The sequence below is a fragment of the Acomys minous genome (assembly GCF_964271855.1).
Source record: "Acomys minous genome assembly, chromosome: 10".
NCBI lineage: Eukaryota > Metazoa > Chordata > Mammalia > Rodentia > Muridae > Acomys > Acomys minous.
In genome coordinates, this window is record NC_140491.1 from 11,257,071 (window position 1) to 11,269,325 (window position 12,255).

The window sequence follows — 12,255 nt, forward strand, 5'->3', positions numbered from 1 at the left end:
ATTCTATGCTCATACATTCCCGGATCCACCTTTCTGTACTCTTTTTATTGGTACATTTCTACTCAAGAATGGTCCTCTTTTTTATTTTCATGTGCTAAATGCACATGTATCATATATGTATATATATATTTGTATTTATTCACATATGTGTATTGATGTATCATTAAATATAGATTCTGTATATGAGAAAATATAATAACCAATCTTCCTCCATTGTTTGTTTTCTTTTCCCAATGTCCTCTGTCCTCTATGTAAATAATTTCCTTTATGTTTTCATACTATATACATAAGTGTTATTTCAGAATCTTATTTGTTTGTGTGTAAGAAAACATGCAACATTTGCCATCCCCCTTGAGCATCACTGCTTTCTTTAACACAATGATATCTAATTTTACTCCTTTTCTTGCAAATGACATATAATTTTCTTTTTCTTTTTTCTTTTTTTCTGTTCTTTGTTTATAAAGCAAGTTTATTTCTGCAGAGGAGGTGTCTTGTGTTTATGGCCAGGGAGATGCAGAAAGGAACTCCCCTCCTCAGAACTGGGTCTGTGAGGCCTCAGCAGCAGTATGTTGTGATTCAACCATCTTTACTGGGGACCCAAGATGTTGAGGTCATGGAGAGTCAAACTAGTCACCAGTTGGTGAAAGTTACCCAGGCTCCAGGGTGGACATGACCGACTTTCAGGGCTAAAAGACGTACTGTTTAGACGGGGGCTGGTTGAAGGTGAGCAACAGATAGGTCTGGAACTGGGGCAGCCGGAGTCAGGCCTGATGCATGGTGACATCCTTTGCTACCTGCAGGTTTTCTTTAGCTCCCTGCTGCTTGGCAGAAAGGAAACAGGCATCTTGACAGCAGTCCCTCAGGGAAAAGTTCTCCAAACAGGAGGCTGCACAGATAACACCTGCACAGCCCTAGCCCCCTGCACCTCACCGATGTCCTCAAAATGGTACCTTGCAGCTGCTTTGCGTCGCATGTGGGCCTGCAGCTCCAGAAGTTCCACATTTCAGACTCTGGTCGGTCATAGGATGGCAGAAAACTTATTGGTTATCTGGGAGCGGACATGTCAGAAGTCACATCAGTGGCCCTAGGGTAGGGGGCGATGGCAGAGAAGGCGCCTCCCAACAGTGAACAGTTTTTGGTGGGCTCCATAGATCCAGGACTTGAGTCTGGACATAAGCAACCTTTTATTTATTTTTTTTAATTTTTATTTTTTTATTTTTATTATTAATTTATTCTTGTTACATCTCAATGGTTATCCCATCCCTTGTATCCTCCCATTCTACCCTCCCTCCCATTTTCCCCTTATTCCCCTCACAGCCATCTATAATGAGATCTGGTGCCCTCTTCTGGCATGCAGGTGTACATGCAGGCAAAACACTATATATAATAATAAATACATATTTAAAAAACAAAAAGCAACCTTTTAAAGAAACCTACATGTGCCTTCGAGGCATCACTTGCCCCCGGGGTTCCTGGAGCAGCCACCAACTCACAATTTCACTTTTCTTTATGGTGGAAGAAAACTGTAGTATATATAAATTTACCTCTTTGTCTAGTGGTGGGTGGTCTGCTGGGAAATTTCCATGTATTGATTACTGTGAATGCTGTAGCAGTGAATGGAATGTGCAAACATTTCTGTGCTTTGTCACTTACAGTCACTTGGGAGTAACACTCAACAGTGGTAGAGCTGATCATACAGTAGTTATGTTTGGTTTTCCTGAAGAACCTCAATCCTAGTTATATCGTCGGTGTATAGTCCTTCCATAGTGTAGAACAGTTGTTTTTCCTGCATCCTTACAAAAGTTGTTACCACTCTTTTGGGTATGTGTGTATGATAAGGGTAATGTTGAATGTCACTGTAGTTTTGTTTAATATTTTCCTGATCTTATTAGTATTGTCAGTGTTTTTCAATTCTTCTATATGCTATCTGTTATCTTTTCAGATTGTTTCTTTATTGCCAATAACCATTTTAATTGCATATGATTCAGATTCTCAACTCGTTAAATTATACATTAAATTTTATTTTAGAAAATCTTGTCGGTTCCTATATTTTGAAATTGTTTAGCTGCTCTCCTCTAGACATTTTAGAGTTCGTGTTTATAAAAAGATACCTAGTTAAATTTGAATTTATTTTTGTATTGATAAAGAAGATCTCCATTCAGACTTCTATATGCAGATATTCAGTTTTTTACCAATGGCATTTGTTTAAGAACTCTCTTTACTCCATTGTATAGTTTAGCATCTCTGATAAAATTTAGGTCCAAGAAATTTTGGAAAATTTCTTATGTATATGTGTATGTCCACGTGTACAAACATATTCATGTCATGGCAAAAGGTAAAGGTTTGGTATCTTTCTCAATCCTTTTTCATCTTATATTTATTTTTGAGGCAAAATATCTCAATGAACGAAGAACTCATATGACTAAACTGACTGTCCAGCATATAAACATTTACCAAGTAAGCTATCTTCTAAACAACTGAATTAGATGTCTTTCAAATGAAATTCAAAAGTAATCATGTGATCTATTCTGTTATAATGACAATAATTTAACATTGACAGAGTTCTTTTATGTCCTCAAATATAATTTCTAGAATAAAAAAATCTGTATTTCATCTCAAGCGCTACATCAATATACTATTGAATGGCAATTCTAATGGCCTACCATGAGTTCTGCTATTATTTTTAATGTTTCATATCCTTTGGAGGTTCTGTGAATATATACAATCGCCATATACTATTGTCTCCTGCCAACTCCCTATTATCCTTTTCCCATTTTGTTAGCATCTACATGTTATAATTCTATTTTTTATTTAATAATAACCATCAAATTCCAATTACTGCTGCTTTTATGCACACGAGGTTGTGGCCATACCCTGAACTGTGAGCAATCTACCCGCGGCCCCATGCTCAAAGAGGGACTCACCTACCTGACAGCTATCAGTACCAAAAGCAAGTAGAAGAGATGCAAAGTCCTTTGGGCCTCTCCCCTTCCATTCTGGGATTTTCACTGGCTTGCTGTTGTATAGATTATATACAGATTACCACAGCTGCTGTGATCCGATGCCTCCACTGGCCTCGTTGTGTCCAAAATGACTTCTGCACCCTCCTTCCTGCCCATCAGCTCTAACTTTATTTCTGCTGTCTCTTACATAAAGTACCCTAGGTGTTGGTTGGTGGAAGGTTCATAGAGATGTCTCATCCACAGCTGAATGCTAAATTATGTACACACAGTACTTTGACAATTTATCTGTGTCTACACTATGCATGACTTTCTGCAAAAGAAGCTTCTCTGAATAAAGCACAAATCTATGGTAATAAGTACAAATACATAGATTGACACCATAAGCAGTTGGCAAACAACACTAAGTTTTTCTGAAGAGCAAATGAGCTCTCCAGCTCTTGCCTCTCATCAGGTGTAGGGTACAAAGTGTGGAATCCCTTGTCTGAGATTGGCCACAGAGCCTGTCATACGATGCCTGGCTTTTCTCATAATATTCATGCTGTTACTGTACCAGTTGGCACATATTGCCCATACATCAGGAGTGTAATATGCAGTTTGCCGTACTGAGTAAGAGTTAATGTTGCAGAGATTTCTTTCTCTTGGACAACTACCATTCTCATCAGCTTTCTGATTTTGAATGGAAATTATCTTTAGCCTTAAGTATTTTAAAGCACTTCTGTAGTCCTCAAAAAAGGACACCACTTCGAAATGAAATATTAAATTATTTAAAAGTCCCTTAAGTATTTTTGCCTATCAAGACTAAAAAGAGTAGTATTTAATATTTGCCTTGAAATAATTATCAGTTCATTACCTTTATGAGTGTTTTCCAATATATTTTTGTTTATGACATCTGTATTTTTCAACAACATATGAAAGTAGGAATTCCTGATTTTAACTGTTATTACTTCCAATGAGAATATTTCCTTATATGACTGTAGTAACATCATATTAATGTAGTACGGTTTAGCATAGTTTAATACTTAATTCTAACTGATGATTTGCTATAAATTTATCCATGGCTAAAACCAATAATATTCTCTGTATGAATCTTCAGTATAGAGTGTAGCCAAGTTTACATGGAAAATAAAGTTAGATTATCTTTGTAGTTTTTTTTTTTTCAATCTGATGCTGCAGTTCCTTGACCTTTTTTTTTTCTCTGACTTTGACACTTCCCTGACATTGAACACAAGCCAGTTATTGTATAGACAACCTCTCAGTTTACATTTGCTTGATGTCTCCTCACTATTAGATCCAGGCTACATGTCATCTCGCTGGTTCTCTTCTGAAGTTCTTATCATTCATTCTCAGGAACTAAGGGGAGGCCTAAGCTGTCCTCATACATTCGTTGGTGATGCTAATTTTTATCCGTTAGTTAAAATGTTGTACATCTTATCTTCTTCATAATTACTACTTTTCCTTTTCTTAAATTAGTATCTAATTTGAGAAGAGGTCTTTTGAGAATATGCAAATACTCTGTTTCTCATCAAGCATCCTCCTTCTGTTGATTATTCATATATCGATGATTCTTAAGAAAAACAAAGTTAATATGTTTTCTGTAAAGGTAATTAGCTATATTATTTCATCTAGTTGTCAGCCAAAATTGAAATTAAGAATTGCTAACTTCACTTCATTATTATTTTATTACTTTATTATTTATACCTGTGTTCACATGCTTATTGCACATAATCACTCATTGGATTTCATATTTTTCAGTAAAGTTATTAACAATTTTACATGGTGTGATTCTAAATATCTTTCATGTGGCTACATGAAGCTCTATCCAGCTGATTCCTTATGTTGTATGCATTTTCTGTTCTGAAGTATACATTGAATTTTATTCACCATTGTGAAAAATTAAGGAGGTGAAGAATTAACTGTAATGCGCTGCAGAGGTGTGGCCTTTAGGAGGTGATTAAGATGAAACACATTTGCAAATATTATAAGTGAATACTAATAGGTTTAGAAGGAGGGACAAACATAAGAGAACAATGAAAATCCTGACAAGCATGTTGTCTCTCAAGATATGATGTTTTCTTCCTCTACTACTGATAACTATAGATGAGATATGTATATATAACCTAATGAGTCCAATTTCTTTTCTTATACAGTGTTCATGGATGACCATTTATAGTTAGATAATCCATCAGAGAGCTGGACATTAGAATAAAATAAATTTTCCTCTCATCAGCCGTTAATGGTCAGTCTCTATTGATCTAGATATGTGGTCTTGTGAAAATTCCCCTATCCTTATTTGCATGTTGACTAGTCCTGTTATTATTTAGGCATTGGTTGTGTAATCATATTTTTTGAGATTTCATGACTGCATTTTTATGTTTGGTCTAGAATATACTACTGAGCTGGAATGCTTTCTTGAACAGTCCTGGAAGAGTTTCTCATAGGCTTATTAGACACAAATTACTATATCTGAAGTTAACACTAGAGATCAAGATATTGATGGATCTAAGGCACAGTTGGCACAGCTTCATTATTCTGTTCCCAGATATAAACATCAGTCTAGAATGGATTTTATGGCTGAAGAAAATGTAATTATGTCAATAATTTATATAAACAAGATTGGTTGGTTTTATTTTCAAACTGTGGATATTTTCAATGTGGATATTTTCTCTATTTCTAGCATTGAATAGTTTATCGGTTTGTATTTTTCATGTCCATGAAGCTTTCCTGTACATTTTTGTAATAGGATATTGAAAGTTGATTCATGGTGTGCAGTGGTGCTCACCTGTAACCGCAGCACTCAATGAGGTAGAGGTAGGTGTTTCAATGTGAGATGGAGGCCAGCCTGGCCTCCAAAGTGAGTCAAGGACAACCAGTGCTATACAAAGAAACTCTGTCTCAAAAAAAAAAAAAAAAAAATATATATATATATATATATATATATATATATATATTCTTTGATTGTGAGACATTTATGTTATTTCCAGATTCTGGATATTTATAAATAAAGCTGCTATGAGCATTGTGGATTAAATGTTCTTATTCTATTGTGGATGATGTTTCGGGTATATGCCCAGGAGTGGTATAGCTGGTTCCTGAGGTAGCACTATTCCCAAATATCTGAGAAAGTGCCAGATTGACTTCCAAAGTGTTATGCAAGTTTGGAATCCCACCAGCAATGGAAGAGTGTTCTTCTTTCTCCACATCCTCACCAGCATGTGCTGTCACTTGAGTTTTTGATCTTAGCCATTTTGATAGATGAACGATGGAATCTCAGAGTTGTTTTGCTTTACATTTCCTGGTAAGAAAGGATGTTAAGCATTTCTTTAGTAGTTTCTCAGTCATTCAATATTCCCTTATTGAGAATTCTCTGTTAAGCTCTGTACACCATTTTTTTACAGCTTTTTTGCATTTATTACATTAGATTTTCTTAAACTCCAAATTTCCACACATAAGCTTTCTCATATTTCTATGTTTTTGTTATTACTATTTTTCTTTTTTTATATGTTATTATACATGTATACAATATGAGGTACCTTACCCATAGAACTCAATTATAATACAAGTTTACTTCCAATATTCTGAAACTGCTTTTGCAAGCTCTTTAGAATAATTAACTAATACAAGTTAATTGTTAGTTGATAAACTCATGATCAGGTCAGTTATTAATCTATTTTATAACAAGTATATACATCCTTGCTTTAACAGATAGATGTGATTCTATAGATAGAAATGGTAAAGTAGTTAGATAAGGTCTTCAAAAACATCAGAGACATACAAAATATGGCATTTAAAGATGTTATTATTATTTTAAAGTTCACTTAACAACAAGACAGGTTAACCCTTGGCAACATCCAGTTTACCTCAAAGAAGATGATGAGCATCAAATAACCTCCTTATGGAGATGGCTTCAAATTTGGCACACCAGACTGGGCAAAATGTCTCCATTTTAGTCACAGACAGAATCCTGCCTTAAAATGGGCAAGCTTTGATGCATGAAGAGTCTATGGCAAAACTCTGCCAAGACAGGGTAAGCAAGTCCTTAATACTTCATGCTTCACAAATATGTCTTTCAGATACACTGGGCCAGATGGTTTAAGATGATGCTCCAATGTCATAGAGAGTTTTGGGTAAACTCTCTCTGTCATTTTTTTTTTTCATTTTGGAATCTGCTAACCTGCACTTCATGTTTACTCAGGTAATTAATTTTATTCCTGCTAAAGTTTCTGATGGAATTGTACTCTATTTTTAATGGATAATTTGGTTTGATGATGTTTAATTTCTTGAGTTCTTTAAACATTTTGGATATTAGCCCTTTGTTGATGTACAGTTGGTGAAGATATTTTCCAAGTCTACAGGATGTCATTTTCTTCTGCTGACAGTTTTCTTTGCCTTACACAGCTTTTCAGTTTTATGAGGTCCCATTTATTAATTGTTGATCTTGGGGCCTGAACTTTTGGTGTTCTCTTTACACAATGGAATACTACTCAGGTATTAAAATAAGAAAATCTTGACATTTGCAGGTAAATGGATGGAACTAGAAAAGGTCATCCTGAGAGAGATAACCCAGACCCTGAAAGACATAAATGGTGTATACTCACTTATAAGTGGAAATTATCCAAATATAGATGTCTTCTGAGAAACTCCACATAGTGGAGGAACAGAACAGATGCTGGGTCTCATTGATAGATTCTCCGTGGGGTGCTGAGAGTTGTACTGAACAGTAGGATGATGTAAGGACCCTGAGAGGTTAGGAGTCCCACAAGGATACCATCAAGGCCAGTAGACCTGGACCTAGTAGGTGCTGCAGAAACTGATGTACCAGCCAAGTATAATGCATGTATAGAACCTAGTCACCCTGTTCTGGTATAATCAATGGACAGCACATTCTCCACGGCTGAGGGTGGGTGGAGTGGGGACTGCTCCTGACATGAACTCTGGTGCCTGAGATTTGATCACTTCCCCTTGGCAGGGAGGCCTCCAGGGCACACAGAGGAAGGTGATGCAAGCTATCTGGATGAGACATTTTAGGCTGTGGTCACATGATAGGGCAGGAAGTCCCCTTTCTGTCAGAGGTCTAGTGAAGGGGAATAGGGCAGAAGAGGGTAGGGGTGGGAATGAGTAGCGAGGAGTGGGGGGAGAACAATCATGATGTAATGTGAGCAAATTATAATAAATGTTTTCTGTTTTTTTTTATTAATTTATTCTTGTTACATCGCTATGGTTATCCTATCCCTTGTATCCTCCCATTCTTTCCTCCCTCTCATTTCCCCCTTATTCCCCTCCCCTATGACTGTTCCTGAGGGTATCAAGTCTCTTCTTGGTAACCTGGGGCTTGGAACTAAACCCCAAGAGAGAGAGAATTCTCAACAGAGGAATATCAAATGGCTTGTACTCTGGTGCCTCACCTTTGACCATGTCCCCTGGACGGGGAGACCTGTTGGCACTCAGAGGAAGGACAGCAGGTTACCAAGAAGAGACTTGATACCCTATGAGCACATACAGGGGGAGGTAATCCCCCTCAGGAACAGTCATAGGGGAGGGGAATAAGGGGAAATTGGGAGGGAGGGAAGAATGGGAGGATACAAGGGATGGGATAACCATTGAGATGTAACAAGAATAAATTAGTAAAGGAGAAAAAAATGTAAAAAAAAAAAAAAGAAAAAAGAAATGCTCAACCTCCTTAGTCATCAGGGAAATGCAAAGATAATAAATTTTTAAAAGGAAAAAAAGAACATTATTGATAGTCTGAATTAAGTAAGAAATTAGATGTAGAGAAATTATCCCTTTTTATATGCCTTCCTCAATCCATATTTTCCTTACACATATCTCTTCTGCTTACTTTAGTACTAGTCAATTTCTAAGAAACATGATGAGAAATGAGAAGCACCTTCCTCGGTCCAGCTGATTTCCTCATTCATAGACTGTAAGAGAAAATATGTGTTTATTATTATTTCCTATAGCCATATTTAAAATGAAAACATGATCATCAGTGAAACTACTAAATATTATTAACACTCAATGAGATCAACCAACCAACTAGCAAACAAAAAAGGAAATATAGCTGATATGTGGTTTGGTCGAAGAAAGTTATGAAAATAAGACAGAATAAGTGAGAGAAATGGGAGGGTGAATATGAACAAAGTACAAACTTTGTATACATATATATGTCATAGTGAAACATATTTTTATGTTTGGTATATGTTATGATATATGACACAGAAATGTCTGGATGGATGTACCAGAAAATTAGTATTTACATATAATTGTGGAAATCCATCTTAAAGTTAGAACAACTGTGCCAAAAAGCCCAAGTTGAGCATCAATGTATGTCAATATAAAAATGTATGTTTGTATTAGAAGCAATTTGTGAGTTATTATTAGAAATGAAAGTATGTATCTGAAGTGTTTGCCAAATTAATAACAAATTGATTATTTCAGTATAATTTCAATTAAAATATACAATAAGATAATGGAATTAATTAAACTTTTACAACAAAACAGAACACATTGATTCACGTCAGAATCATCAAAAGCTTCAACCAGCAAAAGGATCCAAATGAGGACATGTACATATTCTCAAGATACTGGTGTGCAAATTAGTTACTAATTACAATGGAGAAAGTAATTATTATGAGATTATTACATTTAATGAGATTTTATCTTACTGAAAAAATTAATATCTAGCCATAAAGACCTTAGTTTAAATGTGCTATGAAAGAAACCACGTTACTTGTCAAAGTACACCAGGCCATATTGCATCATTGTGTATTAAATAAGCAAGATGCCCACCTTACTCCATTCCCTTATTTTGTTCTTTTTCACACACTATATTCCTGAAAAGAATTTAATGTCAGTATAAATAAATATTGATTTGATTTCCATTATTTTATTTCATTTTATGCATTTACATCATATCCTTTTCTTCAGATGCCAAAATATACTTTACACTGGTCTTGGTATTCATGTAATTTTTAGTATCTTACAAGTTGAATAAAATTACAGAATATAAGCTCCTTCATTTTTATTTTTTACATTTTCTTTGTAATAATCCTATATTTAAAGCTGTAGTGTTATTTGACCAATACCTTAGTAGTACGTACTTACATTTTCTAGAAAGTGTTAGGTTCTACTCTAGAGAGGAAAGTGATTCTATGAACCTCTGTTCTCACAAGAAGACTAAGAAATACATTTTTTTTATAAATATTTTTTCACAACATGGAAGATTCTGCTTTTTAAATTTTTGCCAGCTTGATATATGAGAAATGTTATTTTGTTAGTGTTGAAAACAGGAAGGGGGAGGGAAAAGGTTGATGAAGGAGGAAATACTAGAAGGGACAATTAAAACTAAGGGTCTTTTGAAGAGGTATAAGGAACCCTAATACAGTAGAGGCCTTCTAAAATGTGTACATAAGTAAACGTGATCTAAATTGAGTCACCACAAAATGAGAGAAACTGAGCCCTAATTGGCCAGCAAATGAAGACTCCAGTCTCAGAAATTTGATACATAAATGTATGTTGTTGGACAAGGTAGCCCAGGGAGCCTCCACTCAAGTCGCCTAATAGGCCGATTGGTTGCTCTCCACACAGCCAGCCTCTTCTCAGGGCCATTATTTGACCTACAACTTTAAGATTTCTTATATTTTCCTCAAAAGTGACACAAATACTATAGGAGTAACCAATGAAATACTTTTTAAAAAGATTTATTTATTTATCATATTCTGTTTGCATATAACTCCTGCGTGCCAGAAGAGGGCACCCAATCTCATTAGGAATGAGACTCATTAGAAACTGAACTCATGACCTTTGGAAGAGCAGGCAGTGAGTGCTCTAATCCTCTGAGCCATCTCTCCAGCCCCCAACTAAATAATTTGAAATGTCACTTCTAATAGTATTACATAAAGTAAAGAAGATTATATACTGTGATTAAGAAGAAAGCATAGAAAAGGAACAATTTCTTAGCACATAAACAAGGAATAAAAAATGTTGACAACAAAGAAACCAATTTAATAGAAGAGACCTCTGTCACAGTAATTTCCAATCTCTCTCTAGCAGAAATAAATACAAATTAAGATGATCAAATATAAGTCAACATCTAAATATGTGACTTTCTTCTTAAATATAGTATTGCACTTAGCAACAAAAAAATTTAACTTTCTCTTAATTTACAGATGAGCACTTAAGCTGTTAATATGACTGTGATTAAGCAAAGATGAAAAACAACACTAAGGAACTCTAAATAAGGCATCAGATATACAATCAGAGAACTACAATGGGTGACAGAAATATTTCCTTAACCACATTGTGTAATGGTAATTTGTAAATTTAGGTGTAATATGGATATTAGAAGAGATGATGCCAAACTTTAATCATTAAGAATATAATGTTGTAAAAGATTGAGTGGGAAAGTTAGAGGACTTCTGTATAATAAGTGACTCAACTGTTTTGTGTAGAGAATGGAGATCTTAGTGTTTCAATATCTGTGATAATTTGGAGTGACAGAGAATAAGGAAGAAGGTAAGGTTTTCACAAAGATGCAAAGTAACCTTTCACATGTTCTGGGAAATGAATAATCAAGATTTGAATTATAGTATTGGCTATGAAGTTAACAAGGAGGAGTATAGATGTAAGGAAAAATACATGTCATTGGTAAAGCTTGCAAAGTAATTAGATGTGATTGATCTGGGGGTTAGTAAAGCCAAGAGGCCAATTGTAGAATTCTACATGGAGTGACTGGCTGAATAACAATGAAGAGCATTGAGATGGAAATACCTACATGATATGATATTAGGCTTAATGGATGCTATTACTAAAAATGAAGAATTGGCATGTGCTTTCTACCAAAGATGCCCAGCGTGGATTCTTTTAGTACTGGAAAAAAAGAAATGACAAGAAGCCTTTTTAGGGACTCTAAATGAATAATGATGTAAGATATGGAGAGAGATGGGCAGAGTAAAGAGGTCGTGGGGAAGGATTTTCTTTGAATAACATGAAGAAGACATAATTTATTCTTAAAACCTGGATAAAAGCCAAGATCTGACTTCATTGCTTATGAAAAGAATATAGTCTGTCCCTTAGTTATATCTTATGAAATCTCAATGAAACTCTAAAAGTCAACTAACAAGTATTAGTCAGCAAAGGAATCACTCATAGTTTACATATTCTTCTCCATATTCAACTTTCAGTAGCATATTGTAGCTGTATAAGTAATTTAACTGAGGGAAGTTCTTTCACATCCAGAATTCATGATAAACTATGTGAACACAGATCAAATGGTTTGATTATTCTTCACTGAAGA

The 12,255-nt window shown here is 35.1% G+C and overlaps 1 pseudogene across 1 annotated transcript; it reads right to left on the reverse strand.

Annotated features, from left to right (window-relative positions):
- Nucleotides 1–586: 586 nt before the first annotated feature.
- On the reverse strand, nt 587–1,149 carry LOC311606417 (ran guanine nucleotide release factor-like; annotated as a pseudogene). The gene has a single exon. The product of its transcript is annotated as a ran guanine nucleotide release factor-like (transcript).
- Nucleotides 1,150–12,255: the final 11,106 nt, after the last annotated feature.